This window comes from Ambystoma mexicanum, chromosome 9 (genome assembly GCF_040938575.1).
Source record: "Ambystoma mexicanum isolate Mex_15411 chromosome 9, UKY_AmexF1_1, whole genome shotgun sequence".
Taxonomy (NCBI): domain Eukaryota; kingdom Metazoa; phylum Chordata; class Amphibia; order Caudata; family Ambystomatidae; genus Ambystoma; species Ambystoma mexicanum.
In genome coordinates this window covers 431567561-431583791 of record NC_090931.1, presented here as the reverse complement: position 1 = coordinate 431583791, position 16231 = coordinate 431567561, and the positions used below count along the sequence as shown (strand labels likewise).

Here is a 16231-nt window from a genome sequence, read left to right as displayed (position 1 = left end):
CTTCATCAGTTATATCTTTTAGCATTATGTTTGGCTCTATGCATAGCACACTTCTCCACTCGCGTCCCTGCGCGTCCAGGCCTATGACCACAATGCGTTTGTTGGAAACTTGAACTGCCTCAATGTCTATAGATATAATTGTGCCTGGCACTAAACTGTTGGTGTGATTGGGCGGAATATGAAGTCTGATGGTATTCTCCACTCTTTTTGTGTTATTTCAGGCACTACTCGGGCTAATACCTGTATTCCATAGACGAACATGTCCAAGTCAATGGGGATCCCTCTTACTGCAATTTCCTTTGCAATCGTGCTTATTATCAGGAGTGCTCGTACGGGGCATACCCCTGGCGTCGAGCACACTATTCCTCTTTCAGTAAAGGCTATGGTCATGTTTAACTTACTGAGTCTCGTCCCATCAAATTGATTGGCGCGTCTTCGTAATACAATAAGGGTGCGCGCACTGTTTTTCACCCTACTGTTACATCAAGATCTTTTGTATAAGGAACTTTTAAAATAGCCCCAGAGAACTCCTGTGTCTCCAAATTTCTTCCCGAGAGCTGGAACCGCCCTTCTGTGAGGCATGATTTTTCTGCTCCAGAGTCTACCATAAAGATAAACTGCTTGTTTCCTATCTCTGCCGCCACTAGTGGTTCCTCATTTGCACTTTGTGTGATGGATAGGACTGGACACGCAAGTGCTCCCTGTGGGCTGTCCTTGTCTTGGTATCTTTGCTGACCTGGCACTGAAAAAACTTTGTCACCTACGACTGTTACGCCGCAGAATGGTGCAGCGGCACCGTTTGCGGCCGCTGCAAAAGGGTTATTATTTATGTTACCTACTGGGTTTTGTCTTGCCATGGGCTGTAGTGCGTTTTGCTGTTGTGGCTGCTGCTGTTGCTGCTGTTGTGGGGCTGGCTGTCTTTGTTGTATTTGGGGGTTATAGCAGTAATGATCTTGTTGTCCCCCCCTCCCCATTGGAGCTCCACAAGCGCTACCTGGGTGTGGGCAGCCCCACCCCTGTTCATTGGTCATGGCTGCTGTTGCTGTTGCTGAAAATACCCTAATGGTCGCATTCTACAATCTCGTGAATAATGTCCCCATCTTCCACAATTCCAACACGACCCCTGTTGTCCTCCTCTTGGTCCTTGCCCACCATACCCTCTGTTTCTCATTCCTCCGTATCCTCCCCTCTGCCCGCGGTACCCACCTCTTCCTTGGGCCTGCCTGTTCTGCCACTGTGATCCTTGGCATGGCTGTTCCTCTTTGTTCCACTGTCCTTGGACCTCTCCAACCCACTGCGCTGCTATCCCAACGGGCCTTCCTCCTGCGTTTTCCTCTCCTTCGTTTCCTCTGTCTGCTGTTACACTGGCAGTAATGGCGGCAACCTTCACTAATTTCGTCTGTACTAATTTTGCTTCGTCGGCCAGCCTCTTTTGCGTGACCTCCTTTTCCTTCTCTTTGATCCTCCTCCAGTGATGTACAATTATGCTCTGAATTTCAGGCTTCAATCCCAGCTATTTTGTCCAAGGCCTTCTGCACCTCTTTCGGCAACCCCTTTTTAATGATAAAATAGAATAAAGCTGTTGATTGATTCCATGCCGTACCAGTTTCGCTTCTCCATAAGTCTTGCACTTGCGAAATGAATTGCGCAGTATCTTCGTTCTCCTCCATCGTGCACTGCATCACTGCATGTAAATCTGGAACGTCTGGAAATGCACGCCGCAATGCATCCCACACTTGTGCTCGAACATTGTTGAATGGTGATCCATCGTGTCGATCACAGCTCATTGTTACTCCCGGGAACCCTGCCCTTTCCCAGATTGTGTCTGCTTGGTCCCCGATTGCTGATACAAATAAGCTTTTTACATCACCTATAGCCAACGGCACACCTGCCGTGTTCTTCTCAAATACATGTATCCACTTACCTGCCCCTCCAGTCAGCGGGGGGAGGAGTTTTAATAGGTTGGTTTTGTCCATTTGGGCCCACGGAATATAGTTTGGCCTACCTGCTCCTTTATGTATCAGTGGCATTTGTAGTTTCTGTTTCTTTCCCGTTTTGCTCGTTCTCCCTTTTTTCGTTTTACTTACCAGTATGTTCCCTGTCCTCCCTGTTCATTGTCTTAATCTACCTTGCCATAATGGTGGTGATAGTGTGTCTAGGTAACGGCAGTTTGGCAGTGGGGAATCCTCTGCGGCAGCTGCCTCTTTGTATTCATCTAAATCATCCCATATCTCTTCTACTTCTGACTCTAGCTCGTTATTATCCTCCCAGTTTTCCTTGGGTTCACTTCCTTGTCTTTCACCCTGATCTCCACTTTGTTGACTCTCTGGTGTATCTGGGCGTATAATTCTCACTGGTTTGTTATTCAATTGGAACAGGAACTGTCCTGACTGCCACTCTTGTTCTTGTCTTTGCTGCGATGACGTCCCTTGTGATACTATAGACTGCCCTGATACCGAGGCTGCTGGGGTTGCATTGCTTGCTGCCCCTATCGGGGGTGTGAGATCTGCCAGTGACAGCGGGGGTACCTCCCCTCCCCCTGGCAGCATTTGCCCTTTGTCACATAAAGCTCTTAACCGTGTTATTTCCATTTTTGCGTGTGCTAACTGGCGGTCTAAATCCCCTGTTAAGCGTGCTATGTCCACAGGAGGTGCACTCATGGGGCGATACAGGCCTCCTTTGTCATATGGTGGAGGTGGCGGTGGGTGGTATATACAGGGGTTCACTAAACCCTACCACTGGCCTAGTCATTAAGGGATAGATTTTTGTTACTTCGTTTTCGGTTGTAGTTGTTGAGCATTCCCCTTTTGGTGTCCCGCCTACTTCTTCAGGTTTTTTCTGCTTTTCTGTCATTCGGCTTGTGCCTACCTCTGCCGTGGCGGTAACTTCTTCGAACATTCGCCATAAATCTAATACTTCTCTTCGGTTCTGTAACTGTTTCCCTTTGTATCGTGCTAGTAAATGTGCTGATACTAGGTCCAACACTCTTTTGTCAAATGACCCTCCTTCTGGCCAAATTGGTGTAACCCCGTCTCCTTTTATCTCAGTGATCCACTGATCGTGATACTTCTGTATCCTGTCGCTATATAGTGGAAGGTGCTGGCAAATATGTGCCAGTGGTGTTACTCCCCCCATGGTAATGTTTCTTTTCCTTTCTTGTGTATTCTGGTACCCTTGGATCTCTTCCCACCTCTCACTTGGTATGTCAGTTACAATATGTGGAAATAATACGTTCTTTATCAATGCTCACAATTACCATATGTCACATTAGCTTTCTGAGAGGTGTTACCTGGTCACCTCTCACAATTTATTTCTTTGCTTTATCTTATATCAATCACAAGTTACTTGTACTGAAATACTTTAGCGTATTCAACAAGACATATACACAAAAGCAGACCGACAAACATATAATCATGCAACATACACATGCACTGCCTGCGCGCGTTTGTTCCACGGAAAAATAATATTCTAAAAAACTACTCCGAGTCTACTCGAGACCCCTACTATTTTTCTCTTTATCTCTGTTCTGCACTTGGTCGGGACAAATGCTATGCGGCGCCGCCTTCTACCCCGTATGGGCTAGTATACCACTTCTCTTCTTCTCACTTTTTACAACACCTATTGGCCATATAAAGGATAGATCAGAAAAGCCTCACCGTCACTCACACAGACCCTATTCTTAACTACCTTCCCTTTGTTGCCAATTCCCTTCTTCCTGTATTTCCCCTTACCTTCCTTTGGGGTCTTTGCAACCGGGACTCCACGTGTTCAGTCAGGTATTCTGAGGGTCGCCGCTCACAGCCGGACCTCGCTCAGGTCCGTCCCCCAACCAAGCCGTGGCCTGCCTTGGCGAGCTGCTTTTTCGATCGTGTATTCGTCAACCGGGAACCCTTGACCCTTTCTTCTTGGTGTGCACAGTCTGGTCAACTGCGGAGGCGATGGTTTTGTTGGGGGCGCCCTGGATCTCAAGGCACCTCTCTAAATCACGTCGCGGGGGTCACCAAAAATGTAGGTGCCTTTTCCCGGCTTACTACGTGTGAGAGAAAATAAAATAGCCGACACAATCCCTTGTCTGGGAAAGAGGCACTGAGACCCGCCTGCAAAAGTTCAAAGGATGGTTTATTTCTCCAGCTAGGAAATAACCCAAAAAAACCCTGTCCTCTCATTACATCACGCTTGTATTTATATCAATTAAAGTAACTTTAACAAAAAATGCTAAATGGACACGATTGGCCAGGCGATATGGTGCTGTAGGTGTGGGTGGCATCTCTTCCTTCTGGTTGGCTGAGTGGCTGACGAGATGACGGACGTCAAATATCTTGTGCTCCACGCAGGTCAGGGTCCGGTCACTGTGGTCACTACCTAAGCTAATATGTTACACATTAAATAACAAATTATCTAAAACATTTTATGCTACTTTTCACATTTCTACATAAGTTATACACAATGATTATTGTCAGTACAATTGGGTCATTCATGGCTTGTAATTGAAGGCCTTGACCCTTATTGTGCATGTAAAAGAATCAGGCTGTGTTTCGCATCTTTCCTAGGTTTCAAACTCATTAGTACAAGTAAAAACATATATTGTCGTAAAATGCTTAAGGTTAGTAGTGGGTGTGTTGGGTGGATTTCGCAGCACAGGCGGGCACTTGAAAGAAATACCTTACAGGGAGCGTAGGGTCAGGAGGGCAATAAATTGTTCTTAATGGGGGTGGGTGGCTTGCACATTTATGGGGACGAACCAGCAGAAAGTGCTTAGTTCATCTTGGTTCACATGCTGGTTCTCATGCTAACAGTGATCTCAGAGGAAGAAAACTGTATTGATTGCTGCAACTTTCTCCGGCTTCAGCATGAGAATTGGAAGCGCAGAGCTTTCCTTCGCAGGGGGAGTGCAAGGGTGGGGGCCAGCCAGCTGCCTGCACGCCTTGTGTGTGTGTCTCTGTCCTTGGCTGCTGCGGTGGAAGGGGAGCTGAGCATTGCTGTACTATCGCAGTGAGGCCTGTTTACCCAAGATGGAGTCGAAAGGGGGCACAAAAGATGGATGTCCTGTGTCCTGCTCAGTAGTCCCATCTATGTAGCAGTCAACCGTGGTTAACTTTACATAAGGACAAGGGGCAATCCCACTACCGGAGGCACATGGTCCAAGCTTTGTACTGAGGAGCGTACGACACGAGGGGGCCTGAGGACCCCTCGCTCCCATACATTCCGGATCCTGTAGATCCATTGTTGCTCTCTCCTCAATAAGAGGGTTGATATATTTCCCGCGTGCGCTTGCATTGCCTGTATTTTTGAGCATTAGGCTCCTCTCTTCTTAAGGATCGGACTGCCTCATAGTTAGGAGTGTGTTGGATGTAGAAGGGGCTAATGACTATTTGCACTGCCTGTTTCCTTCCCCTTTAGGTTGTGGACCCATTTCATGCTTTAACCCTTTAGACCCCATTGGTCTTGTACATATGTATTTTGATAGTATTGTGTTGGTCTAAATAGTATTACTGTGATTTGATTGTGTTTGAAACTCAACGGCCCTGAAATACATGTATATGTATTTTTAATATATCTGCAACTGACTGGGAGTGATTTGTAAGTGTCCTTTACTCTGTGTGCTCATTGAGGTCTTTCAGTCACCCTCACCCCTCCTGAGACCTAGTCTTGACCTAGTCTTGACTACCGCCAAGCTACCTTGATTGGTCTGGCTTATCCAGAAGGTTACCCTGTTCCAAGAAAACTAGGTTGGCCTCCTAAACCTCTGCCCACCAGGTCAGAGTTCAGAAATCCATCTTAACAAATACCAGCTCCCATTGTGCACCTCTGCTGTATCAGTGAATGGCCTCCGTATTTTGTTTGTTGGGTCTTGTAAGCCCGTGTTGGCCAATGTTTGGAGCTTAAATGTGAGCCCTGGCTGCCCAACAGTAAGGAACGAACAAAGAGCTGTTCCAATGTGATGTTCCTCTTTGGCAGGGACACCCTTTCATGAATTGAAAAACCGGCATCAGGTTTTTCAATTCATGAAAGTGTGCCAACGTCAGATATACAGTTTCTAAACACGCACAGTGGATTGCAAACTGATCAGGGAATCCTGGCCTCTTAAAGTTTCATCATAAAACATTAAAAGTCCAGGATTTCCATCAATTTTGCAACGCGCTGCACATGTTTAGAAACTGTATATCTGACGTTGGCAGTGGCACATAGCCTTTAACAAATCCTCCCCATGTCGCCCTGCACCTAGGATAGGGGGGCCACGCAACTTGATTTACCTTACGGTGGAGGTCTCAGGCGGAGGTCGAGTCGCAGTCGGACTCAGAGTCTTTCTCACTCTGTCTCCCTCGATAACACATGCTATCGCAGAGTCAATGGAGCACGGGTCGCTGCCTGGCTTCTCCTTCATTCTTTTCGTGAAGGTGAAGCAGATCCTAAGGAGGGTGCCGGTGGCATCCCTCAAACAAGTTGATGTGAGAGGTGTGATGCTTACATTTTGCGATTTGCGTAAACACATTTTGAGGAAATCTTTATTATATTATGACCAGTTTGTCAGGGGCACAATGAAGCCATTCTAGTCGGCACTATTTGAGAATGGCCTTAAGTACTACCTTGTAGGAAGCCTGCACATGTTAATCTTCCCCATTTCAATGTCTCTCATTTTACTGTTCTAAGCAAGATAAAGGGCTCTGTTGGGCACATGTGACATGTGATTGACTCCTCCTATTCTCTACTGGTCTTTAAGAGGGACCTGTGTTTAATAATAGCCACCTGGGTGCATTGCTTATGTAGAGGGGCTGCTTCCCACATAGGTTTATGCTTTATAAAACCAATGCATTCATACATTACACAATTCTGTGGCAGACATTTGATGGCAGTCAGAAGAACAGAAGGTTATGTAGGAAGATCCAACATGTAACTGCCTCAGCCCTAGAACAGTCTTGGAAGTAACAGCATCTATAATACTTCTGGAATATTAGAAATCAGTTTTTCTTTTACTGCCCGCTGAAAGATACATGGACATACCCGACCCACCTGACCTGACACGCGACTGCCTCTAATCCCCCAGCTCTGCCTTTCAACGACAGCATAAGAAATGCACACATTTCAATATTATGCGACCCCCCTCCACCTACCAGTGCTGTGCTGCAGTTCCATTATCCCCTCCCCCCTTCTCTCTCCTGGCTGAGTATCGCCCCCTGTTTGTACAAGGCAGCTTATGCTGGTTCTCCAAATATTGGGCTATCTGAGTATTGTATAGTGCCAGGATTATACAAAAGCGCTACATTATCGGCACAAGGGGAACATTTTTTCTTTTGTGACTAGGCTCGTCTTTCAAGGTGAATAATTTGTTATCAAAATGCTTCCAAAAATATCTCACAGGAGGCGACACAGAGTGTTGGCATGGCGACTGATGTGGCCAAAAAGGGACAGCAATGCTGACACAGAAGCCTGGCAACAAAAGCGCACCCAGGCATTGACCGGCCGAGGGAGTGGGGGCATCCGTGACAGTGGCACAGGCAGCTCTCCATGCAGAGGCAAGGGAGTGCCCGGGGAGGGCCAAGGGTAGCACCACTGCAGCGGAAGGGCGGTGGAGGGCACATGGGTGCTACTGTGGCACTGAATACAGCGGGGAGCAGTGGGTGAGTCACCTTGTGTGGCAGTGCATGCATTGTGGCCAAGGGGTGAAGGGAGGAGGCAGGTCCGGAAATGGGGTATTGCCACATTAGGGTGAAAGGATTTGGAGGGGTTTGGGTTCTGGCATTACATGCGCTTGATGGGGGAGAGAAAGGGTGTGTCTTCACACTGTGCATGTAGTGGGGGTGCAGTGAAATAGATGGGCTGTGTTTTGTCACTGTGTAAAAGGGAGCTAGAGTGTGTGTGTTCTGGTGGTGCTTTCTTTAGGCGTTGCATGCATTATGTTGGGGAGTGTGGGTGATCTAACAATGCATGCATTGGGGGTAAGAACGTTATATGGTGTGTGTGCTGGCACTGCATGCATTGTGGAAAGAAATTTGGGTTTTGTTGGGGGACTGAATGCAGTTGTAAAAATATGGTGTGCTCTGACACTGCATGCGAGCAAGGAAGATAGAGCGATTGTGAACTGGGGCAGGCAGCAATGCGCCCTCCCTTCCTCGCCACAGCCCTTAACCCAGGACTACAGCGACAAAGACACCAGATGAAAAGGTGTGTGTGCTCTGGCACTTTGTGTACTGGGCAGCAGAGAGAACAACCAGCGTGCTCTGTCACTGCGGGTGAGGGGCGGGGGAGTTCTGGTCCTGAAACAGGGAGGTGTTTTATGGCACCGCAGCACAGGGTCGGACTGGAACAAGAAATAGGCCTGGTCACCCAAAAAAAAGTGTCCCATCCCTCGCCTCAAAAAAGTGTTTCACCCCTTGCCTCACGACCCTTGGCCTCAGATGACATCACCAGAAGTGATGATGTCATTTGACCCCACCCCAAAGTGACATCCCGGGGAGTGATGAAACACAACCTTTTACCCAATGACACCCCTTGACAAAACGGGAAGTCGCATCAAATAGCATTGTTCTTAAGTACACTATGAAAAATATGGTTAGAATTTACATTTCATACAAGAATGGATCACCATATGTATCATTAATATCTGTGTGTATACATCCATATTGTCAAATTACTATGAATGCAAGCAGACGTCCAAGGCCAAATGATAATATGTTATTGTATAGCACTTATGCTTAAACTCTTTTTTATAAAACAAATATGCATACAATATCATCCAACCTGTGTTGGTACTCATTTATCGACCTAAGAAGGATGAAAGGCTGAGATGGCCTTGCTGGGATTCGAACCTGCAGATCACAAACACGTCTCAGCAGCGAGCCCTCAACCCACTGAGCTATCATATTGGCTATAGTAAAATGAGCAATTATTCTGTAGTGGATACCATTAAACTGGTAACTGAGATTTAACAGCAGACCAGTTAAGTTCATCTGCAAAATAATTGTTTATTTTTCAAATCTTTTAGTTTTTTATAAACTTTTTTTTTTTTCTTCAAACCGACCCAGGCGTGCCAGAAACCGGACCCCTCTCCCCAGGGACGATTTCGGCCCAGCCACGGGCCAATCCAACCCTGTCGCAGGAATGAAACACACACACGTGTCATTGAGGTGAAGGCGCTAGAGACACACATTCTGGGGGGATAAAAGCTATTATATCCCCCCACTTAAAATTGTGGGGGGATGTGTCCCACCATACCACCCATGTCCTACGCCCATGCACTGAGCAGTGATGTATCCTGCAATGTGAAGCTGTATTCCTACATGTGCAGTATGCATGAAAGTGGATCCAGTTACAAGACATGTCGTTATTGTTCTACCAGCATGTCCCAAGCACTACCGTCATCAGTGAACTGATCGACCAAATGTTATAAAGGGTTGAGGTTTCAGTGTGGATAATGTGTCTTATAAAGTCTTATAAAGCACCAAAGAGTACCATGATGTCTGATTAAAGCTGTCGTCCTGCTTTGCCCGTAATGGTCCTAATCCCAAGGTGGGTATGATCCTTTGTGGCCCTGTGCAATTACACATGTGTGTGACATCAAACCGGTTTCCTGCATCTCCCCAAGTGCTCAAGGAGCACTCAGTCAATATGTACCATTGAGGCTGTGAGCCCGCAATTCATTGATGTGCTTAAAATGGTCGCAGTAATTAAGTGTGTGTGAAGATGTGATCCCGCAGATTGTTGGCATGCTCAATATGGGTCCAGTAACTGACAATGGTATTGTCCTTTGGTTGGAGTTCCATCCTCCACTGCTGAACAAAGTTGCTCCTATAATGTGCTAGAACTGCCAGTACCACCAGCAGTCCACCAACTCTGACCGTCACCCGCAAAATATGTAGAGAGTGGTTGGCGTGTTTTTTAATGTTTGTAACTGATGGAGTTCTAATGTATGTAGTTATTGCTTTAATTAGTATTTTTTATTTTTTTATTTATTAAACATTCAGTTTTATCATATAAAACGTTTGCTTACCATCCATATTCCCTCAAAATAAAATACATCAACGGATCCTTTTTAGGATCCAAGTGTACAACACACAAGTAATTCATCTTGAGATGCTATTTGTCACGATATAAAGGGCCACCAATGACCAAAGATTTGAAGAGGACCTTGTTAAGATGACCTAACGTCATCTAAATTCTTTCACATCAAGTCCAGAAGTCAGTTCTATAACGAAACATACAAAGAACCAAGTTAGATTATTTTTTATTAGGTACTGTATATAATCGATGGTCAATCTGCTGCACCAATGAATCCTTAGATTTCTCTCTGAAAAATCCTCTCAAGGAATGCCACCAGACATCTGATTAGTGCAGGGCTAGATCCTCCATAAGGTCTCTCTCACCAGGCATCAGCGTCTGTGTGTTCCACCTTTTCCATCTTCTCATAAAGGAGCAAGTTTCTTTCAGTTCTTAGCTTTGCACAAAACAGGATTAAATGTTGCAGAGTTTCTTCTTGTAGATCACAAAATTGGCAGTTTTTATAAGTTATTTTGTTTCCATAACGAGATAGAGTGTGGCTCATTGAGATGAAATCTCAGAAAGAAGTCTCGATACCCAGGATTTGGAGACTTACTAAGATATTCTGGGGTGATGTTTGGCAGTCTATTCAGAGTTTTTGATAGAGTATAGGTTTTTGATGCCGATCTAATGGCTTCTGTTTCAGACCAGTCAGTTGCCCATAGAGCTCTTTTTATCAAGAGAGGATTCTCACACAAAGTTTTCACGGAGAAGTCTAGTTGGACTAAGATTTCTGCACATTTAAGCTACCATTGGTTCAAAGCCCAATTGTTCATTCTTTCATGTCTCATCTTATTTATGTTATATTGAGCTGGACAACACAGTGAGTTTAGTTTCCCATAGACGGTTAAGGTTTTTCTGATGATTCTTACATATAAGGATGAGAGACCCAACTCATGTCTTATTACCGTCATAGGAACTGCATTAGGCAGTCTTAGGATGCGTTTCCAATATTTACTTTCTAACTTCTCCCAGATTTCCCAGCACAAACCAAGGCCAGCCTCTCCTGCATATGACAATGCTGGGACCACCTTTTGGTTAAAGAAATTGATGATCAGTAACAGAGAGAATTATCCATACTTTCTTCCAATAATTAGGCCTTGCGCTGTCAGTTGCTTCGTCTTCAAGATCAAATTTGAGATGCATGCTGTTTCACCCTTATTGGCACTAATCATGATCCAGAGATATTTTAAGGAGGCCGTTGGAGTTATTTGATTATTTCCCAGCATCCAACTTGGGAATTTTCTCTTCCTTCCACCTGGGTTTTGTATCAGCAGAATCTCAGTTTGTCGTCATTTATTTTTTATTTGTTCTTTTCTACATAAGCTTGCAGGGCATACAGTTTTTCCTGAAGGCCAATAGGTGTTCTGTCTATCAGCATTAAGTCATCTGCATAGAGAAGCCATCCCGCCAAAGAACCATTGATTCTTGAGGGATAGGATCTAGCTGTATCTAATATATATTTCGTATCATTTATGAAAAAATTATATAGAATCGCAGCAAAAGGGCAGCCCTGTTTAAGACCTCTGGTAGTAAAGATTTTCCATGTCAAGTTCCCTTCTTTGTCCAGCAGGATCTGCAACAATGTTCCAGAATAAAGATCTTTAATGGCAGACAGGAGATCAACAGGGCAACCGCTTTCTGACATTTTTGACCATAAAAGACCCCTGTCGAATGAGTCAAAGGCAGTCTCCATATCAACACAAGTAATGTAGAGACATTCTATTCTCCTTGATGCATTGATCTTCAGAAGGCTAAGGAGTAATAGATTCAGGCCACAATCAGTGTTTTTGACAAAACACGTTTGCCTTGTATCATAGGATTCCATAGTTGTGATCCATTCCTTCAAATGCTTCAGCAAAATTCCAGCAAAAACTTTACCCAGGACGTCAAGGAGAGAAATGGGCAAATAGTTTTTAGGATTGAGTCCATCTCCCTTTTTAAAAATTGGGCCCATAACTGATCGTTTCCATGAGGAAGGCATTCTTCCTTGTTGCAGTATTTTTTTAAATAGAATCATGCAAAAGTCAGGCCACAGGTCAGGAGCTTCTTTCTGCATGGCATTAGTCATACCATCCGGGCCGAGTGCTCTTTATGAGCTAGATTTTGAGATGATACTTCTTATTTCTGCTTGGCCACGGTTCCTAATTTCTCATTTGGTCAGGGCTCTCAAAGTTCTTCTTAGAACCGAGTGAGGATTCAAAGTAGGTGACCCATACCGACATACCGATTCCTGTATGGGGTTAAGTTGTAAATCACCCTTGTTTTCTTCCTTGCCGTTGAGTAGTGACCACAGGTTCTTTGCGTTATTAGTGGTTATCGCCTGCATCATTCTTTCAGCATCTTTCTGAAAAAGGATTGATCTATGTGATTTGGCCCAGTCTCGATATTTCTGCTTTAAGCAATTTCTCTCCTGTTGTCTTGATGGTCCCACCAGGTATTTTAGTTTCCTAAGTGCTTGATGTAATGAGCGTTTTGTGTAGGAAACATTATGTATTAGTGTGACTGTATAAATATTTTTATTGTTTGGGTTTCTTTTTTAGTTATTGCTGAAATTGGTTATCTTGTTCTTATTCTTTTCCATTGATGTGATTTTATTATCATGTATTTTCGTTTTTTTTTTTTGGTTGTTGCTTATACTGTGTATTATGAAATGTATTTTTTAAATCTTCTTGTAAAGGTTTTTTTATAAACCATAAACAATAAAAAACAAAAAAATTAGCCTTTTTTTGCGCCAATTATTTTATCGAAGACATGTTTGTTCTTAAATGATGGTTTACCCAGGTGTCCTGGTCCTTCTTTAAAAATGGGCAGGCAGGATTCATGGTCCAAACTTTCTGCCGTATTCTCTGTCCAACCATTTAAGGATCTAGTCAGGGCAGGAAGTGACTTTGCATTGATTCTCAATCTATTGCACCCCGGCTCTAGTGTCACTTTGTGCTTCCAGGTGCGACCCCTTTTCTCCTTTTTCTCCATTCCATTAGGTTTCGAGCATGTATGAACCATAGGATTATGGTCACTTTGGTCTGAGTGGAAGATATTCAGGGTTACAGCTCACAAAGAAGTAGTCTAAAGTTGCACTTGAATGAGCTGAATGCCATGTTTTTGCGCCCTATTTATCTCCTCCTATATGGCCATTTAAAATGTGCATGTCTCTAGCTTCTGTTTCTTCCATCCACAGACGACCTCTTGACATTTTTGAATTTTGAGTCATCTTCTCTTCCTTGAAATTTCTTTTCAGAAGAGGGGATAGACAATCTATGTTCAAGTCGCCACATAGTACTATCCAGGGATCAATTAGTTGAACTCTTAACTCATCAATCCATTTTATTATTGTTGGAACAAAGCAGTCTGATGTCTTGCTGTTATGATTCCAATAGACGTAAAAGAGAACCATTATTCCTTCTTTCGGGGAAGGTTTCTCTACCAGGTTTGTTAGAAGGATTTAAATTAATGGATTAGGATGAATTATCCTGATTACTCTTCCAAGGGAGTTTATTTTACCAAGGTTAACAGCCGTGAACTTGGTCTTCCTTTCAAGCCCTTGGTTGCACTATTCAAGATACCTGTGTAGCCATCCAGTAAAGGGGTCTCACTCATTCAAGATTCTTGGAAACACAGGACATCAGCTTTGTTCAGTCTAAGGTGTATAGCACGTAGCAGATGGGCGAATCCTCTGGTATTCCAGGATCCTATCTGCAATCCAACCAGGCTCACCTCCTCCTAAATCTAGTGATGGCATGAGTTTTGCTGTTCGTGACTGTTGATTTATTTGATGCCCATTGATGTTGTATTTGATTTGTTTATTATGTAAAAGGAGGAGTGTGCTAATGTCTCTTTTAAGTATGTGTGTCATGATTGACTCTCAATAAAAGGAGCCTCAGCTGGCACGTGCGGGAGGACAGCGGCAGACTCCATGATTGACCCTTCAGTCTCTGTATCTCATTATTGGGCCTGCAGGCTGATTCAGTATGACCACGGTAATGCAGCCACCATTGATCTCAGTGCCCCAGGTGAGTGTGTGTACCGTGGCAGACCCCAGGCCACTGTCAAGCTGTGTGACCACAGCCCAGTTGCGAGTCCATGAGCTCCCAGCAACTGATGTCAGCCGTGTGACCACGGCAACCGTAAGTGTATGCTGGGTCCCCCAGCAAACATCCGGCTGGCCGTGTGCCCACGAGCCAGACCACAACGACGACATCTGAAGATGGTGATGGGTGCCCCCAGCGATACTCAGGACGGCCTGTGTGCCCATGGGACAGCGTATAACAATTGGGTTTGCATCAAGCTGCCATGTTCACTAAGCTTTGGGAACATAAAAAGATTATCTCTACTTCTCCAATTGCACGCAGTGAGGGGCTCTTCTGTTGGGGCCCGTGATGGGAGAGTGTAGAACATGCATATGGTGGCATTTGTTAGAACCGCTCCTACCTATGTATGTGTTTGGGCATGTAATGCAGTTGGGCATGTAGTGCAGTTTGCTAGCCTCTGTAAATTCAGTGAGAGCGGGAGTGAAGGATAACAAGCGTGCCATCTCCACTCCCAACAGATTCTTCTGAGACGGAGTCCCCGCCGGAAGGAGGCATACTATATGCCTGGAAATCAGGCTAAAGCCCACTCCAATCACGTTCAGGAGAAAACAGAATACCTTAATATTTACAAAATGTCTTCAGATAGCCCCCAAAGAATTGACCCGTGGTATCCTCTGGACCTAAAAGTGACCTAAATAAATAGAAAATATCCAGCGTCCCCCCACCCACTTTCTCCGGACTCAAGAGCATAAACAATCTGCAAATAATCTACTCTTCCATACACACCCATAACTTTATAATTGCACACGTTTTGTTTGTCTCCTCACCAGACTCTCTTTGCAGTGCTCCATTGCCTCTTGTAGGCAGGTTCGTGCATCAGAAATGCCATTAAAAAAGTCACTGGGCTTCATTACAGTTACGGCGGTCACCCTGCTGGTGCTACCAGCGGGTTGCCGCCGGACCGTAATGATTTACCGGCGCCTGACTTCTCAGTGCCACCGACTCGTTACGAATCCGGCGGCCCGGAAACTCAGGCGCAGGCAATATGTTAGTCCCCATTCCCATAGATTCCTATGGGAATCTATGGGAGTAAGGAAACGGGTGCACTGGTACCGTTAGCACCTGTAAAGAGTTTGCCTACGCTGGCTGCTGTACCTGGCAGGGTCAGACCTGTCGGGCACATCGGCCATGGCAGGCAGACACAGGAAACAAGGGTTCCGGTGAGATTACCGGCACCCTTGATTCCAGACAGACAATCTCCTAATGAGGCCCACTGACTGCAATCTCTGCTTCCAGGTTGCTTCCAAAAAAAATCTCTGAGCTGAAAAGGTTCTTCTACCACTATTTACTCAAATCTACCACTTAACATGGAGATAGGATTGAGGTAGGAAGTGATGCCCTCAGGTCGGAGGCAGAGCTGGGGCAGAAGTATGTGAGGCTGGGAGCCTCATGCTTAACACTGCTAACCTATTTTCACATTAGTTCTTGTGAGCTGATGCTTATGGAATGTAACTTCTTATTCTCGATAAACTTACTAGGGATCTAAAGCAACATCTTTTAACTTTAAGCATTCCTATGTCATGATAATACACTTTTACAATGCATGCCCTCTGAAACACATAGCAGGGGGTTTACCTTCCGGAATGATGGTAGTTTCTTCCATTTGCTGTCCAATTTCTGTGTTGATGGAAATGGGACTGGAATGAGATGCGATTAAAATGGTGAGCTATTCCGTCCTTTTATCTTTGGGGATGTTCAAAATAATATGCACCATACAAAGGATTCACAAAGACAAAACAAGTAAGGAAACCTGACACCTACATTTCTTATGGGACAGGAGTGCAAGAGTTCTGGGACCATAACAATGGAAACATGGAACTCCCATACGAGAGAAGTACATGTTTTCTGATGACATAGATCTGGAGATCTTCATATCTTGTATAACTGAATCAAGGGGGTCTAGTTTTTTCTGATGGAACATGATGTTTGGAGAAGTTGCTCTAGCACGGCAAGATGACTGCAGTTATGGCTTTTTCTTTCTGACAACGAATATGAATGAATGTAACTCAATGTTATTATGACATGTTCAAAAATATAAGCAGTGGAAACGCAAGAGTATTTCATATGGAAAAGATGTTATTATCACATGGGCTTCCAAGACTCTC

The 16231-nt window shown here is 44.7% G+C and overlaps 1 long non-coding RNA gene across 1 annotated transcript in view; it reads right to left on the bottom strand.

Moving 5' to 3' along the window:
* The window catches only part of LOC138489654 (uncharacterized), a 201463-nt gene extending 185697 nt beyond the window's left edge, over positions 1 to 15766 (bottom strand). The window contains exon 1 of the long non-coding RNA XR_011274852.1: positions 15702 to 15766. This is a non-coding gene — a long non-coding RNA (uncharacterized lncRNA). The remainder of the gene's footprint in view (positions 1 to 15701) is intronic.
* Between the last annotated feature and the right edge of the window lie 465 nt (positions 15767 to 16231).